This window comes from Pseudophryne corroboree, chromosome 6 (assembly GCF_028390025.1).
Source record: "Pseudophryne corroboree isolate aPseCor3 chromosome 6, aPseCor3.hap2, whole genome shotgun sequence".
NCBI classification, from domain to species: Eukaryota; Metazoa; Chordata; class Amphibia; order Anura; family Myobatrachidae; genus Pseudophryne; species Pseudophryne corroboree.
Genome location: NC_086449.1, coordinates 461906189 through 461926450, shown reverse-complemented (window position 1 = coordinate 461926450; position 20262 = coordinate 461906189). Strand labels below are relative to the sequence as shown.

The 20262-nt window shown below is 41.2% G+C and overlaps 1 pseudogene; it reads left to right on the top strand.

Moving 5' to 3' along the window:
- The first annotated feature begins 12987 nt into the window (after positions 1-12987).
- On the top strand, positions 12988-13106 carry LOC134939114 (5S ribosomal RNA; annotated as a pseudogene).
- The last annotated feature ends 7156 nt before the right edge of the window (positions 13107-20262 follow it).

The following is a 20262-nucleotide window of genomic DNA, read 5'->3' as shown; positions in this document are numbered from 1 at the left end:
GTCATGACTTCATAAATCAGTGCGGGATACAGATTTCTGCACAACTTCCTGACTTCCCAATACAGAGTGACACACATTGTGTCTCTGCTTATGGGTTCAGCCCTTGAGTGAGTTTCACTGTTATGGGAATGAGCAGGTCATTTTCTGTCCAGTTATCTTGATTTTGAATCCTTGTTTCACAAAATCTTTAATGAACCTGGTAGACCATCTTCAGCATCTGCAGATATCCTTCTTGTACGTCAAGGTTCTCGTACTTTAGTACAATAAATAGTCTAGTTTCAAACCCTGGCTTCAGAGCTTCATTTAAATAATGAGGCCTTGACTGCAGTTTTCCTGTCCAGGGTTTCTGACAGGAATAAAGATGAACTGTCTAGGGAGCTACAAGATGGTCTTCGAGGTTTAATTTTCTTGTAAATCAAGGTCGATCTTCACTTTCATAAGCTAAAGATAGACTTAGAGGTTATTGATCTCAGTTCTTTAGCCATGTCCTCAATAACTTTCAGGAGAGGAACCTATGCAAATTAATCACTTATTGCTAATGCAAGATTAATGCCAATATTGCCAGCTGGAGAAAATATGTTTCTTGTGCAGCATAAAATCATGTCCTACTGTAAGTTCTTGCCTCATTTGTCTGGGAAACTCCAGAACCTAATCTGTTCTGGAGGAATCATATTAGGAGTTCTTGCTCAAGCTCCTCCAAAGTCAGACTGTACTGTGACTCTAGACTGCACCCAGAAATCTCAAGTTTTGTCTGCTTTAATTGATTCCAGAGCTGCAGGCAATTTTCTCAAGGCCTCTGTTGTTCAAGCCTTAAATATACCTTTGAAGAGCCTAGCCAGATCCATAACACTTGGGTTTCTCAGGTTGTTACCAGAAATTTTCTGCAGCTTTTCAACACTTGTAGCTCCGATAACAGTTCAGAAAGGGGCTCAACCAGCTCAATGGTCAGAAGAAGCACTATTAGCCTTCCATCATCTCAAGCAAGCTTTTGTTTCTGCAGTAGTTCTGACACTGATAAACCTTTTTTTCCAGGAAATTGATGCCTCTGCAGTTGGAGTGGATGGAGTGAGGTCACAATATGCAGATGATAAGAAGTTCCACCCCTGCGGTTACTTTATGCAGAAATTTTCAGCCGCTGAGAAAAGCTACTTTATTGGAGATAAAGAATTACTTGCTATCAAATTTGCCATTGAAGAGTGGAGGTATTTACTTGAAGGAGCTAAATTCCATGTGACTGTTCTCATGGATCATAAGCATTTATTGTAGCTAAAGACTGCTCAATGTCAATGCTAAGCATGCAGGGCATTGTTTTTCTTAAAATTTAACTTAAAGATCACCCACTGACCTGGCGTAACCATATCATCCACAGACAAAATACCAAATGGAGAGAGTTAACCAAGAATTAGAGATTTTCCATAGACTCACTTTTCTTCTTCCCAGGATAACTGGGTAGAACTCTTGTTATTGGTGAATTTGCCCACAATTTCCATTACCACTCTGCATCTTATAGTCCCTACACATCTGCCGATTGCCGGCCGAGGTGTCCGATAGCCGATGCTGCCGACGGACACCGTGGCAACGGGGTATGGGGTGATGGGGAAGTGAAGTTTCTTTACTCCCCCCATCACCTGGCCCCATAGCCCTGCATGCTAATATGGACGATATTGTCCATATTGGTTTGCATGCATAAACGAGCTGACACCAATGATGAACGAGCGCAGGGCCATGCATCGTTCATTGTTGGTGCATACACACTGAAAGATATGAACGATATATTGTTCATTAATGAATGAGATAATTCATATATTTCAGTGTAATCGGCCAGTGTGTACGGCCCTTAATTCTACTCCTTTCTTTATAATTTCGGTCATCATCCCCTGGTTCCAGACTCCAGTCTCTTCCTTCAGTAGATGTTCCAGCATCCACTCAGTTTGCAGCAGTTTTAAATTTTTGGGAAGAGATCCTTCATTCTCTCAATAAAGAATCTCACTGTTACAAAGTTTTTGCTGATCACAAATGCAGAGCAGTTCCATATTTGAAACTTTGAGATCCTGTTTGGTTGCCCAACCACAATCTCATACACAAAGTTCCTTTTATTAAGTTTACTTTCAAGTTCATCGGCCCTTTCCCTACTGAGTGTATAATTAGTCCAGTGGCCTACAAGTTGAAACTGCCTTCTTATTTTTGAATTTCAAATTATTTTCACATTTCCTTGATATGACCATTTGATCATATTAATTTGATCATTGATTCCTTTCATCACACCCAAAGACTCCTCAAATTCATTCAAGAATGTAGACAGGTGACTATGCGCTGCTAACAGCTGCTAATTGGGTATCACTAAAATAGAGGTTTCTCCACCCTCCAAATAAGACAAACAGATACAAACATATAGGATACCACTGAACCAGCGCTGTGTAGGGATCAATAGGGTCGTATTCCTGTAGTTTTCCTTATTTCTCATTAAGCACCGGAAAAAGAGGGAAGAAATGTGCAAAACATAGTGCATTACCTTAAATTACATGTTTTAATCACTAAAATCACCACATAAAAACAATGACAACAGTGGGAGCTGGATGGCTACCAGCTAGGCAATCTCCACTGTATACAAGAATAAAATCTGCACAGCACGTGCTGTTATGGCATTCTTCAATGGACTAGATCCTGAACAAATAGAGCAATGGGTAATTACCACGAGCCGATGAGAACCGATAAATCAGTTCTAAAAGCATAAGAACAACAGGCTTTCCAGCTGCAGCATGGAGAGTTCTCTGGTGTCAAAAGCCTTCCAGGTCTGGCATTGATGGTACCACGTCTTCCTTCAGTCAGGTCAGTCCACAGGGGCACCCACGCGTTCCGACCCTCCCTGGGTCTTTCTCAAGGTCAGCTCCTCTGAATGCCTTCTCTGTCTCTCTACATGATTTATAAGTCCCTCCTTTGTTCCTAATTGGTCCCGGCACAGCTGGTCTCTATACAATGATTATCCTATAAGTCTATGACACTCGTGTGCCAGAACCACCTCCTTATGACGTCTCTAGCCTCCTTCTCCACTTACGGTCTCGCGGTCCGGTCACGTGATCAAAACAAAGGAAGCGTCACTGGATCATGTGCTCGCTTCACTCCCGTAGTCGCGTCTATCCCGCATTCACAGCGAGCGCCCATCGTCTGGTCACGTGTTACGGCATACGTCATCACGCTTTCCGATCACGTGACCGCTCTCTGGTATGTTGTCGTTACCATAGAGACCTTCTTCTCCCGCAGTCATTGGTTGTTACGGTAATCGGAACCAGTCATGTTCCCGGGCTGCTCAGATCTTTTCATAATTGTGGAGGCCTTGTTAAAAAAGGAAAGTGCAGACAAAATCTAACTAGGAATGAAAGGAAAGCTTTAAAGGAACTACAAGAGAGGGTAGAAATCACTGTCAAACCAGCCGATAAGGGCGGGGGAGTTGTAGTGATGAACACCACAGACTATGAGGCTGAAATTTTGCGCCAGTTGGGAGACCGCACCACGTATTGGAAACTGCGGACCGACCCTACGATAGAAATCCTAAAAAAACTGCAAACCTTGATTGATAAATACGGAAGTGTGCTTAATGAAGATGAACAAAAGTTCATCATCAATACGGAACCTGTCATCCCGGTACTGTATGTTCTCCCCAAGATCCACAAAAGTTTGGTGGATCCACCGGGGAGACGTATAGTATCGGGAATTGATTCTGTGACAGCAAACTTGTCACAGTTTGTGGATCACCATCTACAGCCCTTGGTATCATTGAACAGATCACACTTAAAGGACACCAAAGATGCTCTCAAGTTAGTTAGAGATATCACATGGGACAATGACCTGATTATGGTTACGGCCGATGTTAGGTCGTTATATACCATAATAGACCATCAAGATGGCATTGGAGCTGTGACCAAAACTTTGGAGAGAAGGGATCTGGGTGAGGAATTACAAAAATTCCTGGTGGAGGCAGTGACATTTATTTTACAAAACAACTATTTTGCCTTTGGGGGGGGATTTCTACCTACAGAAGATCGGGACTGCAATGGGCACCAGGTTCGCCCCGAGTTATGCCAATGTGTTCATGGGAAGATGGGAGGATGAGCACATATGGATTGACCATCAATTCGGGGCGAGCCTGGTGTCCCGGTCCCGGTATATAGACGATGTTCTATTCTTCTGGCGTGGAGATGAGGAGTCCCTAAGAAACTTTTGCCTGTATTTGAATAACAATTCTTTAAATATAGAGTTCTCCTTTACAAGCAGTTGGGAGCTAATACATTTTTTGGATATTACCATTTATGTGGAGAATGACTTATTCCAGACAAGAACATACACTAAAAACACAGATTCATTGAGCTATATCAATGCAACAAGCTGCCATCACCGCATTTGGCTCCGTTTGAATCCTGCAGGACAACTGAAAAGAGTCAAAAGAAATTGTTCTAGAAATGAACAGTTTCTGGTATAGGCCGGTGAGATGCAGGAAAACTTTATGGCATGTGGCTACAATAAAGATTGGATAGATAAGGCAACTAGGGATGTGACAACCCTAGACAGAGGTGCTTTATTGATGGATAGGACAAATGACCTTAAAGGTAATGAGAATAAAAAAAAGGATTTTGGATGGGCTTTTGTGACCACCTATAATGACCAATATAGATCAATAGAGAGAATTATGACCCGACACTGGAATGTCCTAAAAAAGGACCCGGTGATAGGGGCGTCTCTGCCCAACAAACCAGTGTGCATATATCGTAAAGCACCAAATATAGGAAAGAGCCTTGTAAGAAGTGCTTGCCCTCCGGAAAAAAACCCCTCAAGGATTAAATCGAAGGGTTTCTATAGATGCATGTCTTGCATTGCCTGCAAAGAAGTTAAAATGGTGAACCAAAGTAAAATTAGTAAAATTGACATCAATAGGAAACCATTTGAAATAAAAGAATTTATCACATGCGCAACAAAGAATGTGGTATATGCAGTGGAGTGCGAGTGTAAATTGGTATATATAGGGCGAACATCCAGACCTTTGAAGGTCAGGTTGGGGGAACACCTCAGGAACATCAGAAAGGGTCTGGAAACCCATGCACTCTCTAACCACTTTAAGAGAGTACATGGGTGTTCAACAACAGCTATCACTCGGTTTGTGGGTCTGCAGTGGATACAGGGACATTGGAGAAGGAGGGATCTTTCTACTCAATTGGCTAAGGCCGAAATGAGACTGATCTATGATATGGGCACCCTCCAACCGGGGGGACTGAATTTAGACTTTGAGGTCAAGTGGTTCCTGTAGTGTGTATTATCTGTATACATATTGTAACAGTGGTAACATATTCTTTTTTTTTTTAAAATTTAGATTTTATTGATATGTATGTCATAATGAAGTGGACATCAACAATACTCCTATCTATGAAAGGCCTCCACAATTATGAAAAGATCTGAGCAGTCCGGGAACATGACTGGTTCCGATTACCATAACAACCAATGACTGCGGGAGAGGAAGGTCTCTATGGTAACGACAACATACCAGAGAGCGGTCACGTGATCGGAAAGCGTGATTATGTATGCCGTAACACGTGACCAGACGATGGGCGCTCGCTGTGAATGCGGGATAGATGCGACTTCGGGAGTGAAGCGAGCACATGATCCAGTGACGCTTCCTTTGTTTTGATCACGTGACCGGACCGCGAGACCGTAAGTGGAGAAGGAGGCTAGAGACGTCATAAGGAGGTGGTTCTGGCACACGAGTGTCATAGACTTATAGGATAATCATTGTATAGAGACCAGCTGTGCCGGGACCAATTAGGAACAAAGGAGGGACTTATAAATCATGTAGAGAGACAGAGAAGGCATTCAGAGGAGCTGACCTTGAGAAAGACCCAGGAAGGGTCGGAACGCGTGGGTGCCCCTGTGGACTGACCTGACTGAAGGAAGACGTGGTACCATCAATGCCAGACCTGGAAGGCTTTTGACACCAGAGAACTCTCCATGCTGCAGCTGGAAAGACTGTTGTTCTTATGCTTTTAGAACTGATTTATCGGTTCTCACCGGCTCGTGGTAATTACCCATTGCTCTATTTGTTCAGGATCTAGTCCATTGACGAAATGCCATAACAGCACGTGCTGTGCAGATTTTATTCTTGTATACAGTGGAGATTGCCTAGCTGATAGCCATCCAGCTCCCACTGTTGTCATTGTTTTTATGTGGTGATTTTAGTGATTAAAACATGTAATTTAAGGTAATGCACTATGTTTTGCACATTTCTTCCTTCTTTTTCCGGTGCTTAATGAGAAATAAGGAAAACTACAGGAATACGACCCTATTGATCCCTACACAGCGCTGGTTCAGTGGTATCCTATATGTTTGTATCTGTTCCTCAAATTCATACGAATCATGAAATCGAGTTGGAAAGAATTTCAGACTCTTTTAGTTATGGTTGCTTACAGTTCTTAATTCATTGGAAAGGATATGGCCCAGAAGATAAAACTTGGATCATCTTTTCTCATTGTTCATGCACTTCAATTAATTTGAAACTTCAACTTTGTTTCCCAAGAAACCAAAGATGTTTCCTGAGGTCACCCTCAAGATGGTGGGTACTTGGGTACTGTCAGGATTCAGTATCCTGACAGTGCCCGCTGACTGCTTGTGCTGGCTTTGGTGCTCTGTCATCATGTTTCCAAGACTCCATCCTGCAGTCCAGGATTTTTACTCACTCTTCACTTCAGTGTCTCCACAATCTGCCTGCCCTGGCATCTCCAAATGAGTTCTCCCTGCTGGCTCAGTCTGCTGGGCATGGCCATCTTGGTCCCAGTCAGATGATTGATGGCGAATGAACCAAGCATCAGTTCCAGACCAGCTGACTATGTCCATGAATGAGCATTGTGCTGATTGGATAAAAGGCACCTTCTGAAATACTGAAGGTACCAGAGCAATGTTCAGATGTATCTGTCGCCAGATGCCAGGTCTCTCAGATTATCTGTCTACTAGTCATTTTACCATGCCATTCCAGTTCCAGCCTGGATTCCTGTACTAAGGCATTCCCTACCACATGTATACACACTCAAATTCATGCTAGGGTTCATTTTTGTTGTGAGCCAATTAACCTACTAGTATATTTTTGAATTGTCTGAGGTAACCTGAGTACCTGGATGAAACCCATGCAAGAATGGGGAATTTAACCCATGACCTCAGTGCTGTTAGGCAGTAATGTTAACCATTACACCACCCATGCTGCCTGATCCTTGCATCAATACATTCAAGTTCTAGCCCGGATACTTGCATTAAGCCATTCCGGTTCCAGCCTGTATCCTTGCATTAAGCTATTCCTGTTCCAGCCCAGATCCTTGCATTTTAAGCTATTCTGGTTCCAACCTGGATCCTTGCATCAAGCCATTCTGGTTCCAGCCTGGCTCATTATACCAAGCTATTCTGCTTCCAGCTGGATCATTACACCAAGGCATTCTGGTTTCAGTACTGAGTTTAATTTTCAAGTTTATCTGGTCTTAGTCAGCTTTAGTGCTCAAGCAATTCTGGTCCCAGTCTGTATCCAGTTCTCATAACTTCCACCTTAGGAATCTATTCATTAAAGTTGTTCCACGAATCCTTTACTACTCATACATAATCTGTATCTTTGTCTTCTGAAGTAATTGTCCCTCCAAGTCAAGTCCATGTGTCTCCTAGCCTTCACCTTCTTGTTCAGTTATTCTATAAGGAGGATTTACCTACACCCACCTAGTTTTATGTACATTAAGCAGACATCCAAGTTCGATGCAAGATCTCCCTAAACCAGACAAGTTCCTGAAAACCAGACAGCCCACAAGTCCCAGCAATCCTGCCCCTGCATAATGGCACTTGTGGGACAACTGCCAGACATTAGGGGCCCACTGTCACCTGTAGTCTGCCTGTAAAGGAAATATTAAAATATAGTAAAGACAGTGCATGAATACCACATATCATAATCCTTTATTAAAAATATTAATTAAAAAAACATGTACCAAATCCACCAATTTTATACTTACCAGATCATTGGATTTTTTTATTCCAAGTAGGCATCCATGCGGCTTTGTAAAATAACAAACTAACCAAATACAACACAGTGGAAAGGGTGCTGTCACAGCCATGACTATCATTTGTGGCCACTGCCATATAAATGAATGGCAACACACTGATTAGTGGAGAGCAGACACTGCCATAGCAACTGTGTTCATAGTAATGTTCCCATGTTATCCATATTGCTACTTTATTTGAAAACATGCAAATTATAATTACAACTGATCCTTAACTATTATTGCATTCATTTAGCAGTCACTCATCTAATTACAAACATATTCTGATTTTTCATTCCTTCAATTTACTAATAACAAAGCTTAAAAAGAAAAAAAACATTAAATAAATAATTTGATGACAAAACAAATGGTGCAGTTTTTGTTTTCAAAAAATGCTTCTAAAATATATGTGCACATTTAGGCATACTAGATATTATTGTCAGTATTAATGGCAAGATTAGTCAGCTAAATGGTATCTCATAGCTGGCACAGCTCTGTTGTTATTATTATTATTATTACATTTTATTTATAGGGCGCCACAAGTGTTTCGCAGTGCCGTACAAAGGACAGTACAGGGAGACAAAACTTAGCATAACAGTAAATAAATAACAAAAATGGAGTGCAGGTAACAAAGAGCAACACAGTTCTCAAAACATAATACAGCTTAGATGTAAGTAGCGAAGGAGTCATCATTGTACTACTTGGGGCTGGCGGCCATAGATAGAGATGAGCCTTTACCAGCAGGAGAGAAAGCAGGTAAAGATGGTCGCTGAGTGAAATGTGTCAAGAAGAGGGTTTAGACAAGAGGAAAGAGGGCCCTGCTCTGAAGAGCTAACAATCTAGTGGGGAGGGGCAACAGACAGATGACATGAGGTGCAAGCAAGCAGGTAGAAGCCTGATGGTGGTATACGAGCAAAGCAGAGATGTCCAAGGCATGGGGCAGGGGGATAAAGGAGCAGCCTAAGGACTAGGTTATGCATTGGAGGGGTACGCTTTGATAAATAGGTGGGTTTTCAATGCCCGTTTGAAGCTTTGCAAGGTCGGGGAGAGTCTAATGGAGCGGGGGAGCGCATTCCACTGAAGGGGTGCAGCACGGGCAAAATCCTGAACTCGTGCATGGGAAGCAGTGACCAAGGCAGAGGAGAGGCGACGGTCATCAGCCGACCGTAGTGGGCGGGAGGGAGTATGAAGGGAGAGGAGGTTGGAGATGTAGGGAGCAGTGGAATTTGAGATGGCCTTATATGTGAGGGTGAGGAGTTTGAAGAGGATTCTGTAGGGGAATGGGAGCCAGTGTAGATTTTGTTGAAGGGGAGTGGCACCTGTTGTGGTACCACGGGGGTATTTCAGACCTGATCACTCGCTAGCATATTTTGCAGCACTGCGATCAGCTCAGAACTGAGCATGCATATGCACCGCAATGCGCAGGTGCGTTGAACAGGTAAAAGGAGATCACCGCGCAGCGATGGGTTCATTCGAAGAATCTATTCGCATGGGCGATCGCAAGGAGACTGACAGGAAGAAGCCATTTGTGGGTGGTAACTGACCGTTTTCTGGGAGTGGTTGGAAAAACGCAGGCATGTCCAAGCATTTGCAGAGCGGGTGTCTGATGTCAATTACGGTCCCAGACAGGCTGAAGTAAGTCCTGGGCTACTCAGAGACTGCACAAGATCTGTTCATACAGCTCTGCTACAAATGCGTTTGCACTCTTGCAAAGCGAAAATACACTCCCCTATGGGCGGCGACTATCTGTTCGTAGCAGTGCAAAAAAAACCTAGCGAATGATCAGGTCTGAATTAGACCTCATAAGTCTTATTCCTACTTTGTTTTATATTACAGCATAGCTATTTAGGACATGTCTAGTCAGGCCCACTGAACCTACACCCTTGGACCCTAGCCTTGTTACATTCCTTGGTATATACAAAGGTATATTAACAATTGGCTAGCATCACATTATTGTTGCCATGACATTTTTCTCTGTTTGTTAAAAAAAAATATATATATATTTTTATACCTGTAAATAAAAATGTTGCTAAAATAACACAATACACACAGTTTAAGAACAATGACTTAAACTAAAAGGATGATACAAAATATAATAATTATGCTTTTACTGTATCTGGAATTTAAATGAAATGAAGAAAACAAAACAGCGATTTAACAATACGTATAACACTGTATCTTACTTAGAGGTTAGCATTTCTCTTTTGTTCAGATGATTTATAGCTGCTTTCTTGCCTGGAAACTATTACGTTGACAATTCAATTGGCTTAGCTTTGAACACTTGTTTTATTACTGCTATAGGTTATTAAATTAATCTTCCTTTTTCACTTTATTCTTTTTACTCCCTTTAGTTTAGATTTTTTTTTTAAATTATAGATCAAAATAATAGCCTTTTCCCTTTGTTACTCACAGATTCTATCTATCTATCTATCTATCTATCTATCTATCTATCTATCTATCTATCTATTAATCTGAGTCTGTCTATACAGTTTTGTATCCAGACACACTCTTTCTCCAAGAGTTAAATGGTTTTATAAGGCTAAGTCTGCCATGCCATAAATATGTGTTCACTCCCAGGAACTCAGGCATTTTTTGTAGTACATCTGACTTTCCCAATCAGTAACTATTCTTCACAACTAAAATGTACAAGGTAACAATTCTGTATGCCTCCACTTGCTTTCTCATTGCGTGTACTGTATAAGTAGTGTGGTGGCCGCTAAAAGAATATTTTTAATTACTCTGCATTATTACTGCTACAGATGTGTCCTTGTACAGTTTTGCTGTGATGCAGCACACTATTCACGGCATAACGGGTTGCATGCATTGCATATGCTCCCACTATGCATAGACTTCAATGGGATCCCCTCCGGAGCACATGGGCCCACTGCCCAGTGAAGTTTATGGAACCAGCTGCAATGAGTACGTATGCGGGATGCCATGCTGCATTCACATAATGACCCCAATACAGCAAGCAATTATACACAGCAAATCTGTAGCAGGACACACATGTATCACGGATCAGCCTAATGAACATCTGGTAAATCCCTGCTAACTGACCCATTTTCATGATTGCAGACAAGAAAACACATGGATCCAGGAATTTATGCCGGATTCTGTGGGTTTTGCTGAAAAATGGTTACATTTTTGCATGAAAAAATGGGCTGCAATTGAATTTCCCAATAAAATGGACGAAGCCCTTTTAATTGTTTGAAAATGTATTGGCATATTTGAATTCCCCCCTAAGCTGTACCAGAATGTTGGAGAAGGCATAGAATGGCTCATGATCCAAAGAATATTACATAATCTAAAACACGGTGGAGGCAGTGTGATGGAATGGCATGCTCGGTCACTACTCTTTATAAGTGATTGAAGAAGAAGCAGACAGTTTAATTCTGAAGTTTATAGTGTTTACTGTCTGCTTAAATTTAGTCAAATTTAACAAAGTTGTTTGGACAGTGCTTAACAGTACAGCTAGACAATGACCCAAAATATACTGTGAAAGCAACCCAGGAGTTTTTAAGGCAAATAAATGTAATATTCTGCAATGGCCAAGTCAATCACCTGATCTCAATCTGAACGAGCATGCATTTCATTTCTGAAATACAAAAATAGAGGCAAAAAGACCCAACAACTGAAGACATCTGCAGTAAAGGCCTGGCAAAGCATAACAAAGGAGGAAACCCAGGATTTGGTGATGTCCTACAAAAAGTTCTCGACAAAGTATTAAAAAAGAACATTTTTATTAATGATTATGTTAATTTGTCAAATTACATTTGAGCACCTGAAAATAGGGGACTGCATATGAAAAGGGTTGCAACTCCTAAACGTTTCATGTCATGGGTCAAATGTAATAGAGTGCGAGTTTGCACAAATGTTTTTGAAAACTCGACCAATATAATGGAAGCCGAATGTGACTAATCTCGCACATTTCAGACCTCACTACAAACTCGCACATGACAACTCACATCCAGATATTTTCCAGTACAACAGATAGACCTTGGGCAATGTAATAGCATGCGAGTTTTCAACTCACACCTAAAACATTACCAAAAAAATTGCACATACAGTAAATAGACCAGCTTCTGGTAGGTGAGATTTACAGAAGCATGCACAGATCAGTGAGATCCGTGCATGCTTCTGTATGGAACAGTAAAGAAATAGTTAAAAATAAAATAAAAAAATGATGTGCAGGTCCCCCCCAAAAGCATTACCAGCCCCGGGCTCTTTGAGCCAGTCCTGGTTGCAAAAATACGGGGAAAGATTTGTGTATGGGTCCCCATATTTAAACAACCAGCACCGGGCTCTTGGACTGCTGCCTCTGATACTGCCGCTGCACCTGCACTGCCGGGACCAACAACCTCTCAGTCACTGCACATTTCTTATACTTAATACTGTATTATTAAGACACAAGCAATCTATGGTGGTTGTCATTAGTTACAAGTGCAATCTGGAGTCAATTGGGACCTGATGTCTACCTATAATACTTATGATTAAGGTTTCAGATTGGTCTGTTGCATCTTTTTGTGTTATCTCTAATTCTTCCTTTGGGTATAGTACCTTTGGGCAGATTAAAGCACTTATTGGCCGTAATATAATGATCTAAAACTGCTCATTAAAGATTACATCTGCTGATATCTTTTCAAGATACTCTATCCCCCCACATCTATCAATTATCTTTAATGTGACATCTTTTATCTGCCTTGTTTCCTTTTCTTTATTCTAAACATACATTTTTCCATATTTTCTATAATTTTCTATGTGGACTGTCACCAGTGATTCAGAGCAATATCAGTGTCAGGGACACTTTTGCATCTATTTACGGCTGTCTAAATGCTGGCAGCAGATCCATCTTTTGTTTCTTCCCACTGGTTTCTGCACTATAATCTTTCTAGGTGATCTCTCATCAGTGATCCAGGAGTGGCTGCTATATTTAAGCATCTACTATCATACCACCCTATCAACACCAGATACCGTCCGATCTCGGTAGCTAAGTAGTGGTGGGCTTGGTCAGTACTTGGATGGGAAACCACCAGGGAATAGCAAGTGTAGTAGATTACCATAAGGTTTGAACAACTCCATGCCTAACACTGACAGCAGAATTACCACTTATCATGCTTCCTCCTGTACATGTACCTAAACTCCAAGCAACCTGCCTAATTATTAGGTGATTCGACCGAATGTTTATGTACGGTCTATATCCTGGCAATTTACCTATACCGACCATTTTGGTCTAAGATTTTGTACGTGGTCTCAGGTTGCAGCTGCCAGGGTCCCTAAAAACATTGGTAACTTATCTTACCCACTATCCGAGGGGTTATTTTAGTTACCTGATATTTTCAATTTTAACATTTATGCGTCACTGTTATATGTTGATTTTTTGTGTGTCTGGATACATCAGATCTATTTTAAAGAACCTAATAAAATGTATGTTTTATTCACATAATTACTCTGACAACTTTGTCCTAATCTATGAGAGCACCCAAAAAGAGTCTTCTTCTTTCTCTACTAGTGTTTGATTAAATGACACTCTTTGACTCAGGGTGCACCACCAGTGTGATGACATATAGGGCAAATACCTTGGTATCTCTAAACTGGTTTTGCAAATATTTTCATCTTTATTTTTTTTGACTGGTGCTGAATCATCCTGCTGCCATTTCCAATATATATATATATATATATATATATATATACAGTGAGGCGAAAAAGTATTTGGACAGCCACTGATTGTTCTTGTTGACCTACTTAAAAAGATGAGAGAGGTCTGTAATTTCCATCTTAGGTACACTTCAACTGTGAGAGACAGACTCTGGAAAAAAAAACAGGAAATCACATTGTATGATTTTTAAACAATTTATTTGTGTATTCTTGCGGAAAATAAATATTTGGACAATCAAAAAGTTTAATTCAATACTTTGTAATATATCCTCGGTTGGCAATTACAGAGGTCAAATGTTTTCTGTAGTTCTTGACCAGGTTTGCACACTGTAGCAGTTATTTGGCCCACTCTTCCATGCAGATATTCTCTAGATCTGTCATGTTTTGGGGCTGTCGCCGGGCAACATGGACTTTCAACTCACTCCACAGATTTTCTATTGGGTTGAGGTCTGGAGACTGGCTAGGCCACTCCAGGACCTTGAAATGCTTCTTACGGAGCCACTCTTTAGTTGCCCGGGCGGTGTGTTTGGGGTCATTGTCATGCTGGAAGACCCAGCCATGTTCCATCTTCAATGCTCTTACTGAGGGAAGGAGGTTTTTGCCCAAAATCTCACGATACATTGCCCCATTCATCCTCTCCTTAACACGGATCAGTCGTCCTGTCCCCTTTGCAGAAAAGCAGCCCCAAAGCATGATGTTTCCACCCCCACGCTTCACAGTGGGTATGTTCATCATTCTTCTCCCTCCAAACACGGCGAGTGGAGTTTATACCAAGAAGTTTGATTTTGACCACATTACATTCTCTCAATCCTCCTCTGAATCATCCAGATGGTCACTGGCAAACTTTAGATGGGCCTGGACATGTGCTGGCTTAAGCAGGGGGACCTTTCGGGCACTGCAGGATTTCAATCCATGATGATGTTGTGTGTTACTAATGGTAACCTTTGTGACTGTGGTCCCAGCTCTCTTGAGATCATTGACCATGTCCCCCCATGTAGTTCTGGGCTGATTCCTCACCGTTCTCAAGATCATTGATACCCCACGAGGTGATATCTTGCATGGAGCCCCAGGTCGAGGGAGATTGTCAGTGAACTTGTATTTCTTCCATTTTTTAATAATTGTGCCAACAGTTGATCTCTTCTCACCAAGCTGCTTGCCTATTGTCGAGTAGCTCATCCCAGCCTTGTGCAGCTCTACAATTTTGTCCCTGGTGTCCTTAGACAGATCTCTGGTCTTGGCCATGGTAGAGAGGTAGCAGTCTGACTGTTTGAGGGTCTGGACAGGTGTCTTTTATACAGATAAATAGTTCAAACAGGTGCCATTAATACAGGTAATGAGTGGAGGATAGAAGAGCTTCTTAAAGAAGAAGAAACAGGTCTGTGAGAGCCTGAAATCTTGCTGCTTGGTAGGTGTCCAAATATTTATTTTCCACAAGAATATACAAGTAAATTGTTTAAAAATCATACAATGTGATTTCCTGTTTTTTCCCCTCAGATTCTTTCTCTCACAGTTGAAGTGTACCTATGATGGAAATTACAGACCTCTCTCATCTTTTTAAGTGGGTCAACTTGCACAATCGGTGGTTGTCCAAATACTTTTTGCCCCACTGTATGTATATATATATATATATATATATATACACACACAGTATATATATATATATATATATATATATATATATATATGTGTGTATGTACAGTGTATAAATATATATATATATATATATATATATATATCAGTGACGTGTGGTGAGGTCTTTGGCTGGGGAGGCACATATCAACGTCACCTGCCAAGGCTGATGCCCAATGTGATAGAAGAGGGCATGGAAAATCCAAAAAGCCTAAGGTCAGTAAAATGACCCCAAAAAATAAATTTAAATGGTCTGAGGAGAAACTTAAACTTGCCAATATGCCATTTATGACATGGAGTGGCAAGAAACGGCTAAGGCCCGGGCCTATGTTCATGACTAGTGGTTCAGCTTCAAATGACAATGGAAGCCCTCATCCTCCCACTAGAAAAGTGAAAATAGTTAAGCTGGCAAAAGCACAGCAAAGAACTGTGTGTTCTAAGATGGTATCACAAATCCCCAAGGAGAGTCCCAGTGTGTATTGGCAGTTGCGATGCCTGACCTTCCCAAAACTGGACGGGAAGAGGTGGCTCCTTCCACCATTTGCACGCCCTCTGCAAGTGCTGGAAGTAGCACCCACAGTCAAGTTTCTGATATTCAAATTGAAGTTATCACTGTAGAAGTACACCAGGAGGAGGATATGGGTGTTGTTGGCACTGAGGAGGAAGTTGACGATGAGGATCCTGTTGGTGATGTGGTTTGTTTAAAACAGGCACCAGAAGAAACAGTTGTCCATGGGATGAATAATCCCATTGTGAAGCCTGGGCAAAATACCAAAAAAGCCACCTCTTCAGTGTGGAATTATTTCTCCACAAATCCGGACAACAGGTGTCAAGCCGTGTGTTGCCTCTGTCAATCCGTAATAAGTAGGGGTAAGGACGTTGACTCCCTAGGAACAGCCTCCGTTATACGTCACCTGCTGCGCATTCATCAGAAGTCATTGTCAAGTTTAGAAACTTTGGGTAAGAGCGTATGCAGTCCACTGACACCTAAATCCCTTCTTCCTCTTTTACCCAAGCTCATGCAATCCACACCACCAACTCCCTCAACGTCAACTTCCTCCTCAGTCAGGAACATCAGTAGTCCTGCAGGCCATGTCACTGGCAAGACTGAGGAGTCCTCTACTAACCAGGATTCCTTCAGAGGATCCTTGAGTGGTACACCTGCTGCTACTGTTGCTGCCGCTGCTGTTGTTGCTGCTGGGAGTCGATCGTCATCCCAGAGGGGAAGTCGGGAGACTACTTGTACTACTTCAACTAAGCAACTGACTGTCCAACAGTCCTTTGCGAGGAAGATGAAATATGACAGCAGTCATCCTGTTGCAAAGTGGATAACTGAGGCCTTGACAGCTATGTTTGTGTTAGAGATGCGTCCAGTATCTGCCATTAGTTCAATGGGACTTAGAGAATTGATGGAGGTAGTGTGTCCCCAGTACCAAATCCCATCTAGATTCCACTTTACTTTGCAGGCGATTTTAAGAATGTACAGAGATGTCAGAAAAAGTGTACTCAGTGTCCTAAAAAATGCAGTTGCACCCACTGTCCACTTAACCGTGGACATGTTGACAAGTGGACAAATGGAACAGGGCAGACTAAGGACTATATGACTGTGACAGCCCACTGGGTAGATGTATTGCAACAACAGCAGCAGCTCCAGTAGCAGCATCTTGCAAATGCCAACTAGTTCCTAGGCAGGCTACGCTATGTATCACCACTTTCCGTCAGAGGCACACCGCTGACATCTTATGGAAACTGAGGGACATCATCGCACAATGAATTGCCCCACTTAGACTCTCCTGGGGATTTGTGATATCGGACAATTCCACCAATATTGTGTGTAAATTACATCTGGGCAAATTCCAGCACATCCCATGTTTTGCACATACAATTAATTTGGTGGTGCAGACTTTTTTGAATTATGACAGGGGCGTGCAGGAGATGCTGTCGGTGACCCAAAAAATTGCGGTGCACTTTCGACATTCAGCCACCGCGTGCCGAAGACTGGAGCACCAGCAAACACTCCTGAACCTGCCCTGCCATCAGCTGAAGCAAAAGGTGGTAACGAAGTGGAATTCAGAACCCTATATGCTTCAGAGGATGGAGGAGCAGCAAAAGGCAATTCAAGCCTCTGCATCCACCTATGATATAAGCAAAGGAGGGGAAATGCACCTGACTCAAGCACAGTGGAGAATGATATCCGTCTTGTGCAAGGTTCTCCAACACTTCGAACTTGCCACACGTGAAGTCAGTTCAGAAACTGCCAGCTAGAGTCAGGTCATTCCCCCCATCAGGCTTTTGCAGAAGCAGCTGGAGAAATTGAAGGAGGAGCTTAGATGTGGCAATTATGCGAAGTTTGTGGGACTTGTGGATGGAGCCCTTCATTGGCTTTGCCAGGATTCAAGGGTGGTAAATCTATTGAAATCAGAGCACTACATTTTGGCCACCGTGCTCGATCCTAGGTTTAAAGCCTATGCAAAATTGTGGAAAAAAACCAACCTAGGTTGGAAAAGGGCGCTGCGAGTGTGATTCCAATTGAACGTGTATACAGCAGCTGCCTGGATAGGTCAGTCACACCTATATAGAATAGCAAAACAATACAACAACAAAAAAGGCTGCGCTTAGAGATGAATTGTCATAACAACTATTAAAATTTATTTGTACTTAAAATCTGTCAGTTAAGACAATTAAAATGCATATACATTACTTAAAATAACCTCTGATTAGAATGTTAACAGCACATAAGCTTGTTCCAAATTGGCCGTGAGACCCTGTGTACTTGAAACCAAATGAATCCTGGGGCTATAGCATAGTCCCTGGGCTGGAAAATATGTCCCAACGCTGGAGGATTAGCAATTTCCAAAAGAAGGTGCAAGATTATGGAAAGTCCTCACCAGTAGTGCGTGTGGCTGAGCAGAGTCCAGTCCTTAAGTGTGGATATGGTTCCAATGGGGCAGTCTGTGGGGTCCACGGTGGTCCAAGCTGAGGTAGTGGGCTGTAGTTAGTTGATCAGAGGGCAAACACCTGACGCGTTTCACAGCGTAACTGCTGCTTTTTCAAAGGTGACTGTGGTTCACAACTGACAGTATATTTATACTCTAGCTAATTGCTTCATTACAGACATGTGTATGAACAATTCATCTCTTTGTGTGTATCAAACTATACAAATAGACATTTTTTATTAATCTAGTTAGACTCAGAGGCATGATGATTAAAAAGTGATTATATTTATTAACGAAAAAGTAGTTTAAATTCATAATAAATCGGAGCCGCGGGTGTTGGAACGCACGCGGCTCCTCTTATTTCCGGTATATGGAACGCACTAGTTGCCGCGGTGACATGACTTATTACTCTCACCAGTCTTCACCTGGCTGTGTAATCATGTGACCTACACAGTTTGATAGGATGTCCGTATGATGAGCTATATGATAACTATGTCGTTTCCTGGTCTGTGACCCGCAATCGTTACCTAGGCGATGGAGTGTGTTTCCACTTCCTCGTTAGGTTTTCTAAGCGGTCACGTGATCGGACTTCTCCAGAGAAACAATGTATTCCTTTTGATGTTATGCAAAGTAAACACTATCTAACAGTTACAATTTAGGAAAAACGAGGTGGAGCTTATATATTATCTGTATTTCTATTTTTATTATTATTCATAATGATAATCGTGCACATTTTCAAAATTGCATCTTTATGAACTTCACGATGTCTTTTATAAAGATACCTAAGTCTTCGTCATTGGACCTATAGAGGAGACGTTATGACTATAGTTCAATGAAGATGTTTATTATTACACCATCTATTATTATGAAATCCTATACATATTATTTCTATATCCATATACACAAGATGTATTTATTATAGATGATTTCATTGTTTATGAAGATATAGAGTTTAATAAAAATAGTACCCAACACTACTACAGGGAGTTTATATATATATATAGTAATGATTCTAGTAACTTTCCTTTTTATATTCTCAAAAAATTAATCCTAATAGTTTATCCTTTTATATTGTCATAAGGAAAAGAGTATACATGTATACATGTCTACACCTATCCGACATGTCCATACACACATCTATCTCAACTCCTATATTTTCAAACTTATATTTTTATTTTTATAGTTATTGTTATTATTGTTGTTGGTGAGAGATTGCTTCAAAATATATTTAATGTTTATTGCTCTGTAAAAATTGACTTAGATGACACAATTGAGTTCTACTGATTCGTTTAGACCTGCTGGGAATATGCTATTCATTTTCAACATCCAGTAGACTTCCTGTCTACATAGGGTTTTATAACGGTCTCCCCCACGTGGAGTTCTGGGTATAAATTCCAGGCCTAATACCTTAAGGCATTTTGGATTACCATAATGTTTATCGGCATAGTGTTTTGATACACTATGTGTGTGAATCTTCTTAATAATGTTTCTACGATGCTCAAGAAATCTCGTTTTCAGGGGTCGGGTGGTTCTACCAATATACTTCAGACCACAGCCGCATGTCAACATATATATTATATAGGAGGTATTGCAATTCATGTAGGATTTTAGCTCATATAAATTTTCTCCTTCATCATTACTAACCCTGAGTGTATTGTCGGCTGTATATTTACAGGTTAGACATCTGTTACCTCCACATTTAAAGAATCCCTTTATTTTCGCATTATGTTGAGATAGCCAATTGGTATTCCCAGAGTTATCTTTTTCTTTGATTCCTTTTAAATAGCTTGGTGCTAATATGTTTTTAAAGGACCTATTTTTTCGAAAGATAAAATTTGGTTCTTTGGGAAGAAGATTTGACAATATATTATCTTGTTTTAGGATGTCATAGTTCTTAGTGACAATCTTCTTGATGTCTATATGGCAACTATTAAAGGTAGAGATAAACGACATGTCAGTTACCACATCTTTATCATCTTTATTTGATTTCT